Source organism: Lissotriton helveticus, chromosome 4_1 (genome assembly GCF_964261635.1).
Source record: "Lissotriton helveticus chromosome 4_1, aLisHel1.1, whole genome shotgun sequence".
Lineage (NCBI taxonomy): Eukaryota > Metazoa > Chordata > Amphibia > Caudata > Salamandridae > Lissotriton > Lissotriton helveticus.
This window is the reverse complement of record NC_136063.1, coordinates 1990565682-1990588742: the sequence shown is the minus strand read 5'-3', so window position 1 is coordinate 1990588742 and position 23061 is coordinate 1990565682.

Below are 23061 nucleotides of genomic sequence, written 5' to 3'. Positions count from 1 at the left end.
CTTCCTTCTGTACTTGCTGTAGTGAGCTGCGTCGGGCAAGTAGGTCTTCGAACTGCTCCGAACCACTGTAGTTTGCCATAGCAAGTGAAGGTATATTTATACCTTGAAGGTATTTAGGAATGTCATAGATTGACGTAAAGTCGGGCATAATAACATCAGGAAAGGACCCCTAGGCAATATTTGTTCTTTGCAAAGTACATAAGTTCTTGGACAAATTAATATTCAAGCAAGGGGAAGTTCCCTAACTTCTTATGCCAGTTTCTTTTCGGATTTTGTTTAAATGGAAGGAGCTATATGTTCACACGCGCTCCTCAAGGTTTCACAGAAAGTCCTAGTATTTACAGTCAGGCACTCAAGAGACAACTGGACAACATTCACATGCCAACTGACACTGCCCTGCTCCAGTATGTCGATGATCTACTGATCACAGCCCGTTCTGAACGTGCTTGCGAGCGAGCATCCCTTACAGTTCTGTATTTTCTAGCCGAGATGGGGCACAAGGTGTCACCTTCGAAGCTTCAATTCTGTGTTCAGCAAGTGGTATACTTAGGACACTTGCTGTCCAAGAGGGGTAGGCAGTTGACACCCGACCGTATCCAGTTAATAGCGAGTCTTCCCCAGCCCAGAACCCAGAAGGAGGTACGTGCCTTTATCGGCCTTACTTCTTATTGTAGACAATGGATTCCCCAGTATGCATTTCTAGCCAAGCCACTGATACAGTTAACGACACAGGAGGCAGCCGTATCGACTGTCCTCCCTTGGACATCTGACCATACACTTAGTTTCAACGAGTTAAAGAAAGCCCTATGTCAAGCTCCAGTTCTAGCTACACCGAACTACAGTAAGCCTTTTACACTTTTTGTTACTGAACGCGAAGGTACAGCATTATCTGTTCTCACACAAGATCAAGCAGGACAATACAAGCCCTGTGCTTATTTTTCGAGCACATTAGATCCAGTCGCCCAGGCGTTGCCTGCGTGCCTCAAGTCAGTTGCAGCCACAGCACTAGCTATCAGACAAAGTGATTCCATAGTTTTAGGACACTCCCTGACAGTACAAGTTCCACACTCCGTAGAAGTTCTTTTAAACCGAACACAAACTCAGCACTTGACAATTGCACGTTTAACAGGTTATGAATTGACACTGTTCCAGCCACACATAGAAATTAGACGCTGCAACGTCCTGAATCCTGCTACACTGTTACCATCAGTTAATTCAAATCCAGACCCACATGACTGTGTGGAAGTAGTTAATATTACGACAAAGCCAAGACAAGACCTGACAGACATTCCGTTACCAGATCCCGATCTGACACTCTATGTGGATGGTTCATGTATGAGAACTAGTACAGGAGAACTAGTCGCCGCGTATGCAGTAACTACTGACACTGAAGTTATTGAAACACACCGTATTGATACCCTGTCCGCTCAAGCAGCAGAGCTAGTCGCTCTGACACAAGCCTGTATACACGCCAAGAACCTGAAAGTTAATGTTTACACAGATTCACGTTACGCATTTGGAGTTGTACACGACTTCGGAGTGCTCTGGCAGGAGCGAGGTTTCATGATTTCTCATGGAACCAAGATTCAGCATGGTCTCCTTATTCAAGCCCTGTTAGATGCCATACATTTACCGACATCCATTGCTATCATGAAATGCAAAGCACATACGAAAGTTACAGACATTATTTCCCAAGGTAATGATCTAGCAGACCGCACAGCCAAGCTTACAGCACAGACTCCAGACATTCCAGTTAATCAGACACATACTCCAGATCCGATTACATGCATGACAGTTAAGGACCCTACACAAGACGTCATAGATATACAGTTACATGCTACTCCCGAAGAAATCAAGAAATGGTCTGAACAAGGAGGGGTCCAGACAGATCAAGGATGGTTAACGAAGGGTAGAGCCACATGGTTTCTCCCCGACTCTATGGTTCAAGTCATTATCAATACCGCACATAGTCCAGCACATTTAGGAGAAAAAGCTATGTTAGACAGTATCCAGAATATTTGGTTCAATAAGCATTTACGAGCTGCAGCCAAACAGAAAGTCCGTACCTGTATGATATGTTGTCAGTTTAATCCAGGTAAAAGTGTCCCGGTGGAACAAGGTGGTTTCCAGCCCCCTGACCACCCTTTTGAGGTCCTCCAGATGGATTATATTCAAATGGAGCGATGTCGAGGTTTCAAGTATGTCCTTGTAGTAGTATGCGCTTTGTCCAGGTGGACAGAAGCATATCCAGTCCCAGATTACACAGCCGCGACCACTGCCAAACAGTTGGTTCGTGAATTTTTCCCTAGGTATGGACTCCCTAGAGTCGTATATTCTGATAACGGTCAGCCATTCTCCTCAGAGTTAATGAAGCACGTTTCCCTGTTGTTAGGGTACCAGTGGAAGTTCCATTGTGTACGCCATCCTGAAGCAGCCGGTCTGGTCGAGAGACATAATCAGACTCTGAAAATCCGTATCGCAAAAGTTTGTAAAGACAAAGGTGTGGACTGGCTAGTAGCTCTGCCAGTCGCTTTGTTTTATATGCGCATGGTTGCACATTCCAGATCAGGTCTGTCCCCGTATGAGGTCGTTTTCGGCCGGCCCCCTAACATGTGGGGTACTCCTAGACCCCGAAGTATTACCGATGTTTCATGTAATATGCTGACAGATTACCTAGCTTCCTTGATGTCTGCCCTCAACTCATGTCGTTCACAGGTTGCCGCCGCATTTCCAGACAATACCGAGGTGGCACCGCACGAGATCGTTCCATGCTCCTTGGTGATGATCAGAAATTTTGACAGATCAAGTCCGCTGGAACCACGTTGGAAGGAGCCACGTCAGGTCCTCTTGACCACCCGTACTGCCGTCAAGTTGGAAGGCAGGAAGGGGTGGGTCCATCTTTCTCATGTAAAACTTTTCAATGGATTGAAACCAGTCTCCAAGAACATTTCCAAGGATTCCCAAGATTCTAAAGACTGCCAGAACATTGTTTTAAAGGACTGTCCCGCACAAGACATTACTACAACCCCTCCCTTGTTAGAGAAAACTCCGCAACAGGAGTATAAGTTAAAGCTCAGGTCTAGTAAAATAAGTCAGTCAGTTTGATTGTATAAGTCCTCCCCTAGGTGAAACGGTTAGACTGTTTCTGATATGTATAAAATAGACCCCCATAGTGAGAGAGTCAGTCAAAGTTCAATCAGATGTATCGTTTTTCTAAGTTTCATATTATTCATCAGCATAATGATTTCCTGCACCAGCTATGCGTTCTATCTGTATTTTCCAGTTCCTCATGTAAATATGTCTGCTAATGCTACAGTAGAGCACACGTTTAGTGATCTGCCTCCTCACGAATATTCTTACCGCCTCGCTATGCGCAACAACACATTTATCCGTATGTTACATTATTCACACCAGACCAGCAATGCCACTAATTGTTGGGTGTGTGGTCGACTCCCCCCTTTTCAGACACCGAAGGGAGTTCTGCCACTGTTTCCTTATCCATTCTCACATAATGGTTCGTGTGGAGCATGGTCCACGTTAACGTCATCCTCAACAGATATGTCTTTTCTTAACAGTACATGTTTTCCAGACAAGCAAGGTTTCCCCCACAGAACAGGTTTAGATCTAGAAAATGAAGTTTATAATTTAGGTAATTATTCGTCGAATTTCATGGTCCTGAATGTTCAGTCTGATACTACTCCAGACTTACCTGCTATTTCAGTACTACCAGTCAAAGGCGAATTATGTGTCCGTAGTTATGGTTCCATACATGTAGGTCATAGTGAATGTACTACTGTTATCCAGTATAGTGACAGTGGGAAATCTGTTTTCAAAGCTTCACGTCATTCTTATTTTATTTGTGGTCAAACTGCATATGTCCGTCTGCCCCTCGATTGGGAGGGAACCTGTTACATTGCTTTCTTACTACCACCTGTTTTCCTAGCCCCATCTGATTATCACAGAAACACACATCTAGTACACATTAGACATAGAAGGGAGTCCCCAATTGTCGATTATACTGAAACTACTCTAGAACAGTATACAGATTTCAATAAAGGTTTCTTCTTCTTTGTAGGACCTGTCCAGAATAGTAAACTGATCCGTAGGTTAACAAGAACCCTTGAAGCTGTAGTAAATGAGACTGCCTCTGCTCTAGGTAACCTAACCGAAGAACAATCTGCTATGAGATTTGTCGTTTTGCAAAATCGTCTCGTCCTTGACGTCATACTGGCCGATAGGGGCGGGGCCTGTAGAGTCATCGGATCTAGTTGCTGCATTTTCATTCCAAATAACGCGCCGTCTGTTTATTCAGCTATAACCAGACTTCATAAAATCGCCCATCTGTTACATCAAGATCCAGGCACCTGGACATGGTCAGGTTGGTTCTGGAATATAATTTCCGCATGGGGATGGAAAGTCCTGTCCTTTCTAGGTATTGCAGTAGCGATCATATTTAGCTGCTGCCTCTGTATACAATGTGGCCCTGCGATTTGCAGCATGTGTGCTACCTCTTGTATTCCTAGTCCCAAGCCCCGTTCTAAATCCCGTTCCAAGACAATTCGAGACGAGCAAATGGTACTGTATGAAATGATAGATGGTATCATGAAAATTGATGTTTCCTGATGGAAACGTAGTGACAAGGAGGGAATGTGGAAAAGTAAATTTTGCCATGTTCTGTGTCCCTACGCCTCATCCATCATATGTTATGTGTGCATGACCAATATGCATATGTTATTCCCCATGTCCGATTAATGACGCAATTCCAGTTGTGTCCACCTTTAGTATGTTAGTTTCCAGTCCTCGTGAATACTACGAATATCAGGCCTATGTAAAGTTACGTTGCCACGTTTTTCAGTGTGCACGTTATTCCATTATAAAGTCCCCGTTTCCAGGCCTCAAAAGGGCCCGGACATCAGATTCAGCTCCTGTCTCCTGAAAGCCTCGCTGAGGAGCGATACAGCCCCCACCTGTATCCTCGACCCTTCACTTACTTCCTGCCTCGCCGTGCCCGGTGCAGCCCGGCTCTGCCTCCGAGTCTGCCAAGAGTATGTTATAGTTCCAGCTATCAGTTCAGTCCTCCTTCTCTGCATTCCTAAGCTACTGAACTGCATCAATAGTTTCCGTCATTGTCTAGCCTTTAGGGCTCCACGTTAGAGAAAATATTGTATTTAATGGTCATTTCATATTCTTCATCACGCACTACATGTAGAATAATGCATGGTCCAGTCTTAGAGTCAGTTAGCTTTTCCCCTCATGACTTCTAGTTTATATCAACATGTTCCCTAAACATCAGATACTAGATAGGGTTTAGGTACATGTCGCTCCGACCCTCCAGACTCTAGTCTCTGCTCCTAGCACAGAGTTCGTAGCCCCCAGCTTCTCCTAGTAACACGTCATTGCCAGTTTTCGCGCACCATTAGGTTAGAGGTCCCGGCTCCTTAGGTAGCCCCCTCCTATGTTTCCGCCCATTCATGACATATTCTGTTACGTTTGCATCACATGTCTATGTATACTCCCAGTTACACCTACTTTTACTGTTATCTCTCGCGACTGCTACGCGTCACGCCTTCTGCTCCACCCACTGTTACGCCTACTGCAATGTAATGCTATGTGTTTGCGCTATGTATATAAGTTGATGTATTGTTATTAAAAGTTAGCGCGCTCATCCCAGACCTAGCCCCAGCAGCTGCTGGGCCTCTTTTCCCCTGCTGGGCCCCAGTTGTCCTGCTGGGCCCTGTCATTCTGTTCCTATGCAGGTTGTCCTGATCCTGTCCTTATGCTGTAATAAACCTGCAGAAACTCCTACTACCTCGAATCTTGACTCTTATTTATTGAGCTATCTGTTATGCTATAAGTCTAGTCAAAAATAGGGTATTATTTATTTATTTACCACAGTCTGATGATATTCATGTGCCTCTATCACAAAAACTACCCTACCACCTCTAGATGATAGGCCGTTTCTTATCAGTTTTTTAGTGATGGCTTTTCTTAGATTTTCTGGGATGCTTATAGCATCCACGTCGGTACGGCATTGCTGCCTGTAGCGTTAAAGTTCTTGGTATCGCTATCCGGCATTTTTGTTTAATGAATGTTTGCAGAGCAAGTTTCAAGGAAACAAAGATAAGGTGCACAATACTTTGGATCACTGTATCCTTCAACGTTGAAATAAACCAAAAACTAATACATAGGATTTTCGTCCTACTCAGTTATGGCGGATATTTATCCCTTTACACACTCCAGACGTCTATTGTAGTATTTTACGGGAAAAGGGGTCTCTGAGAAAAGCATGACAGAGTAACTTTAGTATCTAGCGTTAAATTAGTGCCTTACCAAACGTTGGGCGCCATGTAGTGTTGTTCCTATATTCCCAATAGGCTCTGTGGATTGGAATAATATATATCCTATAGATTAGACGTAGGACTGAGGTCGACTAGGTCTCTATCGAATATACTAAACTTAATAGTGAGTGCCAGCTAGCTCAGAGGTCACTAGAAACTTTCTCAAATTCACAAGAAGCGATTAGTTTATGTCAACCACATAAACATGACAACTTTGTTTCCCAAGAATAAGAAATATATCTCTAGAGTTGCGGAAACAATAGATAAGCATTTCACTTAGTCAATCGTGCATGCTTCGTTTCTACAGAGTTGCAGAGAAATAGTGAGACGGGCGTTTTCAATAAAAAGGGTTTATTGAACAGTCTTCTTTCTCATGCAAGAGAGGTGAACTGCTACAACCGTTATGCAGACTCCAAAGTATAATGCGTACAGCGTAAATACATACATAAATAACATGGACTAAAATACTCAACTGGTGCTTCTAAAATACGCCTACCCCAAGGTACCTAACCTAAGTCTAGTATGAGGGAAGATGTAAGTATTGTGTAACATAGGTTTAGTTTTTGCCAAGAATCTACCAAAGGTATCTGTAGGTTCTAATCAGCTCCATACCTTGTTTAGAATGAAGGTGGTCTGGTATCTCTGTCTCGGGACTCGATTTCCCAACACCCTGCCAGGGGAGCCAGAAACACTGGAGCTGGATTCTTGGTAGGAGAAGGGCAGATTCCTGATCAGTGCGTCAGCTGGAGAGTCGGCTTCCTTCTGTACTTGCTGTAGTGAGCTGCGTCGGGCAAGTAGGTCTTCGAACTGCTCCGAACCACTGTAGTTTGCCATAGCAAGTGAAGGTATATTTATACCTTGAAGGTATTTAGGAATGTCATAGATTGACGTAAAGTCGGGCATAATAACATCAGGAAAGGACCCCTAGGCAATATTTGTTCTTTGCAAAGTACATAAGTTCTTGGACAAATTAATATTCAAGCAAGGGGAAGTTCCCTAACTTCTTATGCCAGTTTCTTTTCGGATTTTGTTTAAATGGAAGGAGCTATATGTTCACACGCGCTCCTCAAGGTTTCACAGAAAGTCCTAGTATTTACAGTCAGGCACTCAAGAGACAACTGGACAACATTCACATGCCAACTGACACTGCCCTGCTCCAGTATGTCGATGATCTACTGATCACAGCCCGTTCTGAACGTGCTTGCGAGCGAGCATCCCTTACAGTTCTGTATTTTCTAGCCGAGATGGGGCACAAGGTGTCACCTTCGAAGCTTCAATTCTGTGTTCAGCAAGTGGTATACTTAGGACACTTGCTGTCCAAGAGGGGTAGGCAGTTGACACCCGACCGTATCCAGTTAATAGCGAGTCTTCCCCAGCCCAGAACCCAGAAGGAGGTACGTGCCTTTATCGGCCTTACTTCTTATTGTAGACAATGGATTCCCCAGTATGCATTTCTAGCCAAGCCACTGATACAGTTAACGACACAGGAGGCAGCCGTATCGACTGTCCTCCCTTGGACATCTGACCATACACTTAGTTTCAACGAGTTAAAGAAAGCCCTATGTCAAGCTCCAGTTCTAGCTACACCGAACTACAGTAAGCCTTTTACACTTTTTGTTACTGAACGCGAAGGTACAGCATTATCTGTTCTCACACAAGATCAAGCAGGACAATACAAGCCCTGTGCTTATTTTTCGAGCACATTAGATCCAGTCGCCCAGGCGTTGCCTGCGTGCCTCAAGTCAGTTGCAGCCACAGCACTAGCTATCAGACAAAGTGATTCCATAGTTTTAGGACACTCCCTGACAGTACAAGTTCCACACTCCGTAGAAGTTCTTTTAAACCGAACACAAACTCAGCACTTGACAATTGCACGTTTAACAGGTTATGAATTGACACTGTTCCAGCCACACATAGAAATTAGACGCTGCAACGTCCTGAATCCTGCTACACTGTTACCATCAGTTAATTCAAATCCAGACCCACATGACTGTGTGGAAGTAGTTAATATTACGACAAAGCCAAGACAAGACCTGACAGACATTCCGTTACCAGATCCCGATCTGACACTCTATGTGGATGGTTCATGTATGAGAACTAGTACAGGAGAACTAGTCGCCGCGTATGCAGTAACTACTGACACTGAAGTTATTGAAACACACCGTATTGATACCCTGTCCGCTCAAGCAGCAGAGCTAGTCGCTCTGACACAAGCCTGTATACACGCCAAGAACCTGAAAGTTAATGTTTACACAGATTCACGTTACGCATTTGGAGTTGTACACGACTTCGGAGTGCTCTGGCAGGAGCGAGGTTTCATGATTTCTCATGGAACCAAGATTCAGCATGGTCTCCTTATTCAAGCCCTGTTAGATGCCATACATTTACCGACATCCATTGCTATCATGAAATGCAAAGCACATACGAAAGTTACAGACATTATTTCCCAAGGTAATGATCTAGCAGACCGCACAGCCAAGCTTACAGCACAGACTCCAGACATTCCAGTTAATCAGACACATACTCCAGATCCGATTACATGCATGACAGTTAAGGACCCTACACAAGACGTCATAGATATACAGTTACATGCTACTCCCGAAGAAATCAAGAAATGGTCTGAACAAGGAGGGGTCCAGACAGATCAAGGATGGTTAACGAAGGGTAGAGCCACATGGTTTCTCCCCGACTCTATGGTTCAAGTCATTATCAATACCGCACATAGTCCAGCACATTTAGGAGAAAAAGCTATGTTAGACAGTATCCAGAATATTTGGTTCAATAAGCATTTACGAGCTGCAGCCAAACAGAAAGTCCGTACCTGTATGATATGTTGTCAGTTTAATCCAGGTAAAAGTGTCCCGGTGGAACAAGGTGGTTTCCAGCCCCCTGACCACCCTTTTGAGGTCCTCCAGATGGATTATATTCAAATGGAGCGATGTCGAGGTTTCAAGTATGTCCTTGTAGTAGTATGCGCTTTGTCCAGGTGGACAGAAGCATATCCAGTCCCAGATTACACAGCCGCGACCACTGCCAAACAGTTGGTTCGTGAATTTTTCCCTAGGTATGGACTCCCTAGAGTCGTATATTCTGATAACGGTCAGCCATTCTCCTCAGAGTTAATGAAGCACGTTTCCCTGTTGTTAGGCTACCAGTGGAAGTTCCATTGTGTACGCCATCCTGAAGCAGCCGGTCTGGTCGAGAGACATAATCAGACTCTGAAAATCCGTATCGCAAAAGTTTGTAAAGACAAAGGTGTGGACTGGCTAGTAGCTCTGCCAGTCGCTTTGTTTTATATGCGCATGGTTGCACATTCCAGATCAGGTCTGTCCCCGTATGAGGTCGTTTTCGGCCGGCCCCCTAACATGTGGGGTACTCCTAGACCCCGAAGTATTACCGATGTTTCATGTAATATGCTGACAGATTACCTAGCTTCCTTGATGTCTGCCCTCAACTCATGTCGTTCACAGGTTGCCGCCGCATTTCCAGACAATACCGAGGTGGCACCGCACGAGATCGTTCCATGCTCCTTGGTGATGATCAGAAATTTTGACAGATCAAGTCCGCTGGAACCACGTTGGAAGGAGCCACGTCAGGTCCTCTTGACCACCCGTACTGCCGTCAAGTTGGAAGGCAGGAAGGGGTGGGTCCATCTTTCTCATGTAAAACTTTTCAATGGATTGAAACCAGTCTCCAAGAACATTTCCAAGGATTCCCAAGATTCTAAAGACTGCCAGAACATTGTTTTAAAGGACTGTCCCGCACAAGACATTACTACAACCCCTCCCTTGTTAGAGAAAACTCCGCAACAGGAGTATAAGTTAAAGCTCAGGTCTAGTAAAATAAGTCAGTCAGTTTGATTGTATAAGTCCTCCCCTAGGTGAAACGGTTAGACTGTTTCTGATATGTATAAAATAGACCCCCATAGTGAGAGAGTCAGTCAAAGTTCAATCAGATGTATCGTTTTTCTAAGTTTCATATTATTCATCAGCATAATGATTTCCTGCACCAGCTATGCGTTCTATCTGTATTTTCCAGTTCCTCATGTAAATATGTCTGCTAATGCTACAGTAGAGCACACGTTTAGTGATCTGCCTCCTCACGAATATTCTTACCGCCTCGCTATGCGCAACAACACATTTATCCGTATGTTACATTATTCACACCAGACCAGCAATGCCACTAATTGTTGGGTGTGTGGTCGACTCCCCCCTTTTCAGACACCGAAGGGAGTTCTGCCACTGTTTCCTTATCCATTCTCACATAATGGTTCGTGTGGAGCATGGTCCACGTTAACGTCATCCTCAACAGATATGTCTTTTCTTAACAGTACATGTTTTCCAGACAAGCAAGGTTTCCCCCACAGAACAGGTTTAGATCTAGAAAATGAAGTTTATAATTTAGGTAATTATTCGTCGAATTTCATGGTCCTGAATGTTCAGTCTGATACTACTCCAGACTTACCTGCTATTTCAGTACTACCAGTCAAAGGCGAATTATGTGTCCGTAGTTATGGTTCCATACATGTAGGTCATAGTGAATGTACTACTGTTATCCAGTATAGTGACAGTGGGAAATCTGTTTTCAAAGCTTCACGTCATTCTTATTTTATTTGTGGTCAAACTGCATATGTCCGTCTGCCCCTCGATTGGGAGGGAACCTGTTACATTGCTTTCTTACTACCACCTGTTTTCCTAGCCCCATCTGATTATCACAGAAACACACATCTAGTACACATTAGACATAGAAGGGAGTCCCCAATTGTCGATTATACTGAAACTACTCTAGAACAGTATACAGATTTCAATAAAGGTTTCTTCTTCTTTGTAGGACCTGTCCAGAATAGTAAACTGATCCGTAGGTTAACAAGAACCCTTGAAGCTGTAGTAAATGAGACTGCCTCTGCTCTAGGTAACCTAACCGAAGAACAATCTGCTATGAGATTTGTCGTTTTGCAAAATCGTCTCGTCCTTGACGTCATACTGGCCGATAGGGGCGGGGCCTGTAGAGTCATCGGATCTAGTTGCTGCATTTTCATTCCAAATAACGCGCCGTCTGTTTATTCAGCTATAACCAGACTTCATAAAATCGCCCATCTGTTACATCAAGATCCAGGCACCTGGACATGGTCAGGTTGGTTCTGGAATATAATTTCCGCATGGGGATGGAAAGTCCTGTCCTTTCTAGGTATTGCAGTAGCGATCATATTTAGCTGCTGCCTCTGTATACAATGTGGCCCTGCGATTTGCAGCATGTGTGCTACCTCTTGTATTCCTAGTCCCAAGCCCCGTTCTAAATCCCGTTCCAAGACAATTCGAGACGAGCAAATGGTACTGTATGAAATGATAGATGGTATCATGAAAATTGATGTTTCCTGATGGAAACGTAGTGACAAGGAGGGAATGTGGAAAAGTAAATTTTGCCATGTTCTGTGTCCCTACGCCTCATCCATCATATGTTATGTGTGCATGACCAATATGCATATGTTATTCCCCATGTCCGATTAATGACGCAATTCCAGTTGTGTCCACCTTTAGTATGTTAGTTTCCAGTCCTCGTGAATACTACGAATATCAGGCCTATGTAAAGTTACGTTGCCACGTTTTTCAGTGTGCACGTTATTCCATTATAAAGTCCCCGTTTCCAGGCCTCAAAAGGGCCCGGACATCAGATTCAGCTCCTGTCTCCTGAAAGCCTCGCTGAGGAGCGATACAGCCCCCACCTGTATCCTCGACCCTTCACTTACTTCCTGCCTCGCCGTGCCCGGTGCAGCCCGGCTCTGCCTCCGAGTCTGCCAAGAGTATGTTATAGTTCCAGCTATCAGTTCAGTCCTCCTTCTCTGCATTCCTAAGCTACTGAACTGCATCAATAGTTTCCGTCATTGTCTAGCCTTTAGGGCTCCACGTTAGAGAAAATATTGTATTTAATGGTCATTTCATATTCTTCATCACGCACTACATGTAGAATAATGCATGGTCCAGTCTTAGAGTCAGTTAGCTTTTCCCCTCATGACTTCTAGTTTATATCAACATGTTCCCTAAACATCAGATACTAGATAGGGTTTAGGTACATGTCGCTCCGACCCTCCAGACTCTAGTCTCTGCTCCTAGCACAGAGTTCGTAGCCCCCAGCTTCTCCTAGTAACACGTCATTGCCAGTTTTCGCGCACCATTAGGTTAGAGGTCCCGGCTCCTTAGGTAGCCCCCTCCTATGTTTCCGCCCATTCATGACATATTCTGTTACGTTTGCATCACATGTCTATGTATACTCCCAGTTACACCTACTTTTACTGTTATCTCTCGCGACTGCTACGCGTCACGCCTTCTGCTCCACCCACTGTTACGCCTACTGCAATGTAATGCTATGTGTTTGCGCTATGTATATAAGTTGATGTATTGTTATTAAAAGTTAGCGCGCTCATCCCAGACCTAGCCCCAGCAGCTGCTGGGCCTCTTTTCCCCTGCTGGGCCCCAGTTGTCCTGCTGGGCCCTGTCATTCTGTTCCTATGCAGGTTGTCCTGATCCTGTCCTTATGCTGTAATAAACCTGCAGAAACTCCTACTACCTCGAATCTTGACTCTTATTTATTGAGCTATCTGTTATGCTATAAGTCTAGTCAAAAATAGGGTATTATTTATTTATTTACCACAGTCTGATGATATTCATGTGCCTCTATCACAAAAACTACCCTACCACCTCTAGATGATAGGCCGTTTCTTATCAGTTTTTTAGTGATGGCTTTTCTTAGATTTTCTGGGATGCTTATAGCATCCACGTCGGTACGGCATTGCTGCCTGTAGCGTTAAAGTTCTTGGTATCGCTATCCGGCATTTTTGTTTAATGAATGTTTGCAGAGCAAGTTTCAAGGAAACAAAGATAAGGTGCACAATACTTTGGATCACTGTATCCTTCAACGTTGAAATAAACCAAAAACTAATACATAGGATTTTCGTCCTACTCAGTTATGGCGGATATTTATCCCTTTACACACTCCAGACGTCTATTGTAGTATTTTACGGGAAAAGGGGTCTCTGAGAAAAGCATGACAGAGTAACTTTAGTATCTAGCGTTAAATTAGTGCCTTACCAAACGTTGGGCGCCATGTAGTGTTGTTCCTATATTCCCAATAGGCTCTGTGGATTGGAATAATATATATCCTATAGATTAGACGTAGGACTGAGGTCGACTAGGTCTCTATCGAATATACTAAACTTAATAGTGAGTGCCAGCTAGCTCAGAGGTCACTAGAAACTTTCTCAAATTCACAAGAAGCGATTAGTTTATGTCAACCACATAAACATGACAACTTTGTTTCCCAAGAATAAGAAATATATCTCTAGAGTTGCGGAAACAATAGATAAGCATTTCACTTAGTCAATCGTGCATGCTTCGTTTCTACAGAGTTGCAGAGAAATAGTGAGACGGGCGTTTTCAATAAAAAGGGTTTATTGAACAGTCTTCTTTCTCATGCAAGAGAGGTGAACTGCTACAACCGTTATGCAGACTCCAAAGTATAATGCGTACAGCGTAAATACATACATAAATAACATGGACTAAAATACTCAACTGGTGCTTCTAAAATACGCCTACCCCAAGGTACCTAACCTAAGTCTAGTATGAGGGAAGATGTAAGTATTGTGTAACATAGGTTTAGTTTTTGCCAAGAATCTACCAAAGGTATCTGTAGGTTCTAATCAGCTCCATACCTTGTTTAGAATGAAGGTGGTCTGGTATCTCTGTCTCGGGACTCGATTTCCCAACACCCTGCCAGGGGAGCCAGAAACACTGGAGCTGGATTCTTGGTAGGAGAAGGGCAGATTCCTGATCAGTGCGTCAGCTGGAGAGTCGGCTTCCTTCTGTACTTGCTGTAGTGAGCTGCGTCGGGCAAGTAGGTCTTCGAACTGCTCCGAACCACTGTAGTTTGCCATAGCAAGTGAAGGTATATTTATACCTTGAAGGTATTTAGGAATGTCATAGATTGACGTAAAGTCGGGCATAATAACATCAGGAAAGGACCCCTAGGCAATATTTGTTCTTTGCAAAGTACATAAGTTCTTGGACAAATTAATATTCAAGCAAGGGGAAGTTCCCTAACTTCTTATGCCGATTTTTCAAGAAACCGTTGTGACGTTTGGTATGGGTGGAAGTAGCCATGCCTGTATTTGGTCTACATGGGCTATGTCTAAATAAGGGATTGATTTCTATTCCTATATAAGAGCAATGTTCTTAGACAAATCAATATTCAAGCAAGGGAAGTTCCCTAACTTCTTATGCCGATTTTTCAAGAAATTGTTGTGACGTTTGGTATGGGTGGAAGTAGCCATGCCTGTATTTTGTCTGCATGGGCTATGTCTAAATAAGGGATTAATTTCTATTCCTATATAAGGGCAATGTGAATTGTACCTATGTAAGGGCAGGAATCTGGAGAATTCACTCGGAGCCTAAGATGCCACACAATAATATAGCCTACAACCCAAATATGGATATATTTTTACCTGGTAGTAAGATAAAGAATGCCCCCGAAAAAACAGCCAATACAGCGAAGTATTGTAGGGCCCACACCCGTTATAGGAAACTTCAGGTGTGGGACTATTAAAAGTAGGAATCTTGAATAGTATAAAAATACAGGTATTTATTTTAAGTTCAGTAGAAGAAGCACAGCACGTCCGTTACAAAGCAGATCCAGGATAAAACAGTTGAACATGGAATCTGGAACCCAGCATGTAAAATGCAGGCACGCATCATACATTCCAGGCTCCAGCAACCAGAAAGAAAATGTAAACATAGAAAACATAACTTAAATAATTAAAGAATGCAACACATCTTATCCCTGAACAAAAAGACATTAACATAAATACCTACTAGGTATTCTTTTGGGCCTAACATCACTTTTAACTCTAGAGGCAATCGACAAATCATTATGAAGTGAATCTTGAGGACACTTATTAACATTGCGTACCAGCCCGCCCAGATTATCATCAGGACAAGACATTTGAGAACAATGTGGCTTGTAAGTATCTGGACATTTGGCCACTCTACGAACATTCCAAACTCTTCCATCTTGAGTGACAACACTGTTTTTAAAAACTTTAACTACCTTTAATATTACCTAATAATATTGTTGAGACTTGTTTGAAATATTTCAGTAGTTTCATACCTTGATTTGAAGCAGGCTCTGCCCCGTATTAATTTTGAATCTGTTTCAGGACGTCAGGTATAACCACCATTGACCGCCACATGCATCAAGCTAAAAACCGGTCGCAAACGGGCAGATTCTCAGAATCTGCCCCTTTGCGACCGGTATTTTTGCATTTGGGATGCATCATTCCAAATGCAAAAATCGCAAATTAAAGAAACTCTAAATTGAGATTCCTTAAATTGCGATTGTATTTAAGGAATCCCAAATTGAGATTCCTTAAATGCAATGCATCAAAGTAAAAAAAATAACAATTTCGCTAATAGGAGTAGCAAATTACTATGAAGTTCAACTTCATGGTAATTTGCAAAAACTTTGAAAAATGCACTTTTGTGCATTTTTCAAAGTTTCATGTTGCGCACACTCATGCCCTAAGGGGGGCATGTGTGTGCGCAACATATGTGCACAGATCAATTTCAGGTGGTGCAACAGGGTGTCCTTTGGACACCCCTGCACCCTTGAAATTGCAGTTTCAATTTGCGATTCGCTAATTGCGATTCGCAAATTGAGAATGTCTTCCCATTCATTCTTATGGGCCTCAAGGCCCATAGGAATGAATGGGGAGGTATTCCTTAATTGCGACTCGCAATTTGCGAGTCGCAATTAAGGAATATAAAGAAATCGCAAATTTTTTTAGCAATTTCTTCATGCACAGCCTTTTGTTATTCCTTATTAGCGAATCCTTATTTTTCGCTAATAAGGAATCGCAAATGGCATTGTTGATGCATGTGGGCACATGTTTTTGGTGTAGATTGCAGCAAGACTGTACCACAAGTGTCGCAGTCCTCCAGGTGTGGTGCGATCCCCATTGGTAAACAGATTGTTAGAATCCTGTGTCTCTCATGTGGGCTGGTATCAGGAAATACTGCCTCTATTTGAGTAATTTTTTGAGCTATCCAGAATGGAATTTGTTCCCGTTTTGCAGGCAATTTACCAATGACTGATTGTATAGTCTGTGGTGTAATTTTATTTGTATTCCCCTGGTAAGGGGTGTGTTGTGGAATCTTTATTGCTGTTTGAACAGTAAAGGTCCGCATGACATATTGAACCAATTGTCTGTGGATTTTAATTAGCTCTTTTATTTGAACTAGTAGTTCCGCATCTGTCATATTTTCAATGGCAGGATGTGGCCAATACTGGCCATGTTGCTCCTGGTCTGTCATGGTCATGTGATGTGTATGTTTTAGGGTGCCTTTAAACCAGAGCGCATGCTCTTTGTCTGTTAGTTGAATTTCAACATCTGTGAAAGGAATGTATTCCTCTGGAGCCTCATCTTCTTTGTATAAGTGAAGCACTTTTGTTCCTGGATTTGCTTCAGGGAAGACTATCCATGAATAGAATACCTCTGTCTGATGATATTCATGTGCCTCTATCACAAAAACTACCCTACCACCTCTAGATGATAGGCCGTTTCTTATCAGTTTTTTAGTGATGGCTTTTCTTAGATTTTCTGGGATGCTTATAGCATCCACGTCGGTCTCTTGGAGACCTGTAAAGTTTAAAGCTTGTACGGCATTGCTGCCTGTAGCATTAAAGTTCTTGGTATCGCTATCCGGCATTTTTGTTTAATGAATGTTTGCAGAGCAAGTTTCAAGGAAACAAAGATAAGGTGCACAATACTTTGGATCACTGTATCCTTCAACGTTGAAATAAACCAAAAACTAATACATAGGATTTTCGTCCTACTCAGTTATGGCGGATATTTATCCCTTTACACACTCCAGACGTCTATTGTAGTATTTTACGGGAAAAAGGGTCTCTGAGAAAAGCATGACTGAGTAACTTTAGTATCTAGCGTTAAATTAGTGCCTTACCAAACGTTGGGCGCCATGTAGTGTTGTTCCTATATTCCCAATAGGCTCAGTGGATTGGAATAATATATATCCTATAGATTAGACGTAGGACTGAGGTCGACTAGGTCTCTATCGAATATACTAAACTTAATAGTGAGTGCCAGCTAGCTCAGAGGTCACTAGAAACTTTCTCAAATTCACAAGAAGCGATTAGTTTATGTCAACCACATAAACATGACAACTTTGTTTCCCAAGAATAAGAAATATATCTCTAGAGTTGCGGAAACAATAGATAAGCATTTCACTTAGTCAATCGTGCATGCTTCGTTTCTACAGAGTTGCAGAGAAATAGTGAGACGGGCGTTTTCAATAAAAAGGGTTTATTGAACAGTCTTCTTTCTCATGCAAGAGAGGTGAACTGCTACAACCGTTATGCAGACTCCAAAGTATAATGCGTACAGCGTAAATACATACATAAATAACATGGACTAAAATACTCAACTGGTGCTTCTAAAATACGCCTACCCCAAGGTACCTAACCTAAGTCTAGTATGAGGGAAGATGTAAGTATTGTGTAACATAGGTTTAGTTTTTGCCAAGAATCTACCAAAGGTATCTGTAGGTTCTAATCAGCTCCATACCTTGTTTAGAATGAAGGTGGTCTGGTATCTCTGTCTCGGGACTCGATTTCCCAACACCCTGCCAGGGGAGCCAGAAACACTGGAGCTGGATTCTTGGTAGGAGAAGGGCAGATTCCTGATCAGTGCGTCAGCTGGAGAGTCGGCTTCCTTCTGTACTTGCTGTAGTGAGCTGCGTCGGGCAAGTAGGTCTTCGAACTGCTCCGAACCACTGTAGTTTGCCATAGCAAGTGAAGGTATATTTATACCTTGAAGGTATTTAGGAATGTCATAGATTGACGTAAAGTCGGGCATAATAACATCAGGAAAGGACCCCTAGGCAATATTTGTTCTTTGCAAAGTACATAAGTTCTTGGACAAATTAATATTCAAGCAAGGGGAAGTTCCCTAACTTCTTATGCCGATTTTTCAAGAAACCGTTGTGACGTTTGGTATGGGTGGAAGTAGCCATGCCTGTATTTGGTCTACATGGGCTATGTCTAAATAAGGGATTGATTTCTATTCCTATATAAGAGCAATGTTCTTGGACAAATCAATATTCAAGCAAGGGAAGTTCCCTAACTTCTTATGCCGATTTTTCAAGAAATTGTTGTGACGTTTGGTATGGGTGGAAGTAGCCATGCCTGTATTTTGTCTGCATGGGCTATGTCTAAATAAGGGATTAATTTCTATTCCTATATAAGGGCAATGTGAATTGTACCTATGTAAGGGCAGGAATCTGGAGAATTCACTCGGAGCCTAAGACGCCACACAATAATATAGCCTACAACCCAAATATGGATATATTTTTACCTGGTAGTAAGATAAAGAATGCCCCCGAAAAAACAGCCAATACAGCGAAGTATTGTAGGGCCCACACCCGTTATAGGAAACTTCAGGTGTGGGACTATTAAAAGTAGGAATCTTGAATAGTATAAAAATACAGGTATTTATTTTAAGTTCAGTAGAAGAAGCACAGCACGTCCGTTACAAAGCAGATCCAGGATAAAACAGTTGAACATGGAATCTGGAACCCAGCATGTAAAATGCAGGCACGCATCATACATTCCAGGCTCCAGCAACCAGAAAGAAAATGTAGACATAGAAAACATAACTTAAATAATTAAAGAATGCAACACATCTTATCCCTGAACAAAAAGACATTAACATAAATACCTACTAGGTATTCTTTTGGGCCTAACATCACTTTTAACTCTAGAGGCAATCGACAAATCATTATGAAGTGAATCTTGAGGACACTTATTAACATTGCGTACCAGCCCGCCCAGATTATCATCAGGACAAGACATTTGAGAACAATGTGGCTTGTAAGTATCTGGACATTTGGCCACTCTACGAACATTCCAAACTCTTCCATCTTGAGTGGCAACACTGTTTTTAAAAACTTTAACTACCTTAATGGGAGGAAAGAATTTAGAAAACCCTTTAGCAAGAAAACCAGGTTTTTTAATCCTCACCCATTCTCCCACCACTAAATCGTGAACCTTGACATTCATTTTTTAATCAAACAGGATCTTCATTTTTAGTTGCTTATCTTCAACACGTTTAGCAATACTTTCAAGATCAACCTTACAATCATTTTTGTTCAACTTTTTAATCCACCAGGGACAAATAAGAGAAGAAGGTTCCCTTCCTTTCAGAAGTTTAAAAGGACTCACACCAGTGACAGAGTGAGGTGTGATGCGATATGTCCACAACCTTTTCCTGACAACATCCAACCAATCACCATCAGAAGAACTCATACCACTAATACAATCCTTAAGAACTCGGTTGAAACGTTCAACCTGACCATTTTCCCTAGGCTCATATAAGGAGACAGTATGATGTTTAATACCACAACTCTTAAGGAACTCTTAGCATAGCACGTCCGTTACAAAGCAGATCCAGGATAAAACAGTTGAACATGGACTCTGGAACCCAGCATGTAAAATGCAGGCACGCATCATACATTCCAGGCTCCAGCAACCAGAAAGAAAATGTAGACATAGAAAACATAACTTAAATAATTAAAGAATGCAACAGGGACATGTAAGGTCTGCCCACTAGCTCTAGAAACGGAAACACATGAACTAAATGGAAATAAGATCAAAGTAAATGGCATCTCTGGCTGTAAAACAAAGTATATAATATATCTTTTAATCTGCCTGTGCGGATTGGGCTATGTAAGCGAAACTGCACACTTGATAAATACTCACTTAACTGAAGATCGTTCGGCGATCCGAACAAGGAAACTAGTAACCCCTATAGTGGAACACTACATTACCATGAATCACACAGAGGAAGACAAAGTGGTTCATAATTGAAAGAATTTCACCTAGTCAAGGTTACAGTAATGAAACAACCCAAAAAAAACTGGTGTTCTGGATTTTTACTCTAGACACTGTGAATAGAGGCCTAAATCTGGAAATCCCGTGGGAACATGTACTATTGTTCAATAATTAAAATACCAGCCACCCAATAACCCTTAGTTCATTAAACCCAATGAAGAGACCCAGTAAAACTACTTATAACAATACCATTCTCATATTGTTTGGCAATAATCATTTTTTGAAATAACTTTTACTATCATCATCCAGCATATGGTTAATTAACATTGAAGGATAGGTAGTCCCATTCTAGTATTACTATTTTACAACTTCCCAAACACTGGTAGCCAACAATTTATAAAAAAACATGGTTACAATGCGAAACATTAATGCACCAGATGTCTGAACTCTACTCCAATATGACGCCGACCTAGTTAGCCCTTTGCTTAGTTCTATAACACATCTGATGCCTGGTGTCATCTCCACGCTGAATTTCACATAAAACATTGATGCATTAGAGTTTAGAACTCCGCCCTAGTATGGCGCTGACCTAGTTAGCCCTTTGTTTATGACCATAACACATCTGACGTCTGCAGATGTATACATGCCGGACTTTTCGCCATTTGTTCTACACTGTGGGGACGTATAAAACATTGTAATGGCCGGTCAAATAACATTTATTGAACTCTCGCTCTGGGTGGATGAAATAGACATATGCACCTCTTGCCAGTAAGTACCATGCCCCAATTTGCATTAGATATAGAATTCTTGATAAAAATATATCCATAGTTGTGTTGTAGGCTACATGGTAGCTCTTTTACAATATCTTTGTGCATTTGTTAAAAATAAATATGCGTAACTGTAATGCAAGCTATGTGGCAGCACATTACACGTTGAGCATAATAAAGCACATGTGCTAGGCCTATAATTCTAGCTTTATAGACCCAATAACATGTTGAAAGCAGTTAGATAGTTTCACCAAACTACTTTTAAACGTACACCACAGAAACGGCAGGTGCCCAATATACAACTGCATCAACATAATCCTAAACTGTTTTATAACTAATGCGTTAGACATAGAATTCTGAACACAAAGACTCCTAAAGCAGTGTTGCAAGCCATATGGTAGCTTCGCTATACCGAAATATCTCTGCTCACTTGTTATATAAAAATGATATGCGAAACTGAGTTACAGGCTATGTGGCAGCCTCACAATAATAACATACTTTTACACGTTTGGTGGTAAATATGACACGCCCTTATGGAATCAGTAAGGAAGCTCTGCCAACATACATTTTTAAACATGTACCACAGAAAAGGTATGTGCTCAATGCACAACCATCCTGATATATTTCAAAATTGCTTACAAATGTACACATATCGAAGAGCTTAGACCTTTCCAAATCCAAAACTAAATTAAAGATAGAGTTTAGAAATTATTACAATCCCTCCAAGGCTCAGACTGTCATTACAATGCTGTTGTTTAAATCTGCTCTAGGAGAAGCCACCCACTGATTACCAGTGTTCTGCACAATGAGATAAGAAGAAAAGATGCAAATAATGTCATCTTCTATACAAGTAAGTTCCCATTCACACAAGAATGGTTACTCAAATACATAGACCTTTTTTACATGTACAATAAAGGTAGTTTCTGTCATCCACAGATATTCTGCAAATAGTGATCCGTTTTTACCTCCCAAACACCCTCCCTAAGACAAAGCGAATATGAATACTTATTTAAATACCGTAAGTATGTGTATATAAGGAATACTAATGTTAGTGTTTTTGTAGAACATGATATGAGTCTTAAATCAACTCTTTGTCTCCCCATTCACAGATATGCACATGCGCAACATCTGAATAGATACTAAGGAGGATGAATTTTTTTTTTAAATCTGTGTATACACCAAGAATACCCCTCCGTATAGTCGCGATTTAGGTACGCATTGTCAGTCCATTCATCAAAGAATCTTGTACTTACAAGAATGCCAATATGCATTCTTTTTACTGATACGAACAAAATAAGTCTCTAATTCCATTTAATATGTCGACCTCTACATAGATAATTTTTGTTTCATACGGAGTATCCACCCATAACTAGAGAGCCTTCGCCCATACTCATAACAGGTATAAGTGCTATCATCGTATTAACTATCCACTTATCTTTAAAGTTTAAATGAGAAAATATGCTGAGAGTTAGACATAATTTTTGATGTCCCATAACTCTGGTGATTCACTATGGATATAGCCTTTTCACAATGTTCATTTTTATTTCTCTATGCACAAGAGATCACTCTGCTTGGGATATAAGGAATACTACAACACAATATATCTTTTCACTTGGAATATAAGGAATTCTGTAACTTTATTTCAGAGGTGTTAACTGAAATTTCAGCATTGTGGTGAAGCATGACCTGCTCACTATAAATCAGAGTGCTTGTTACAAGCTATATATTTTTGTTGATATATTATGTTAATAGCTTCGAAACATGTCGGCAAGTTGTAATTACGAGATTTGGAGGCAAGTTGTGAGGAGAAATGCTGGAGGGCTGGCGAGCTGTTGTGTGCCCTCTGAATCTGCTTCAGGGCTTTGTTGGAACATATTATGTTAATTGTATGTGTTTGTTATAGAGAAATTTGAGACAGTTTTTCCTGATGAAGGCAATACTCCCGAAAAGTGCGTGGTGTTCTTATCTACCGCCTGCGTTGGAAATCTCGTTGATAATTCACCATCTCCATCTCTCGTCTTGTCATCTGTTTCAGAATGATACATTTTTAAATATTTTATCTA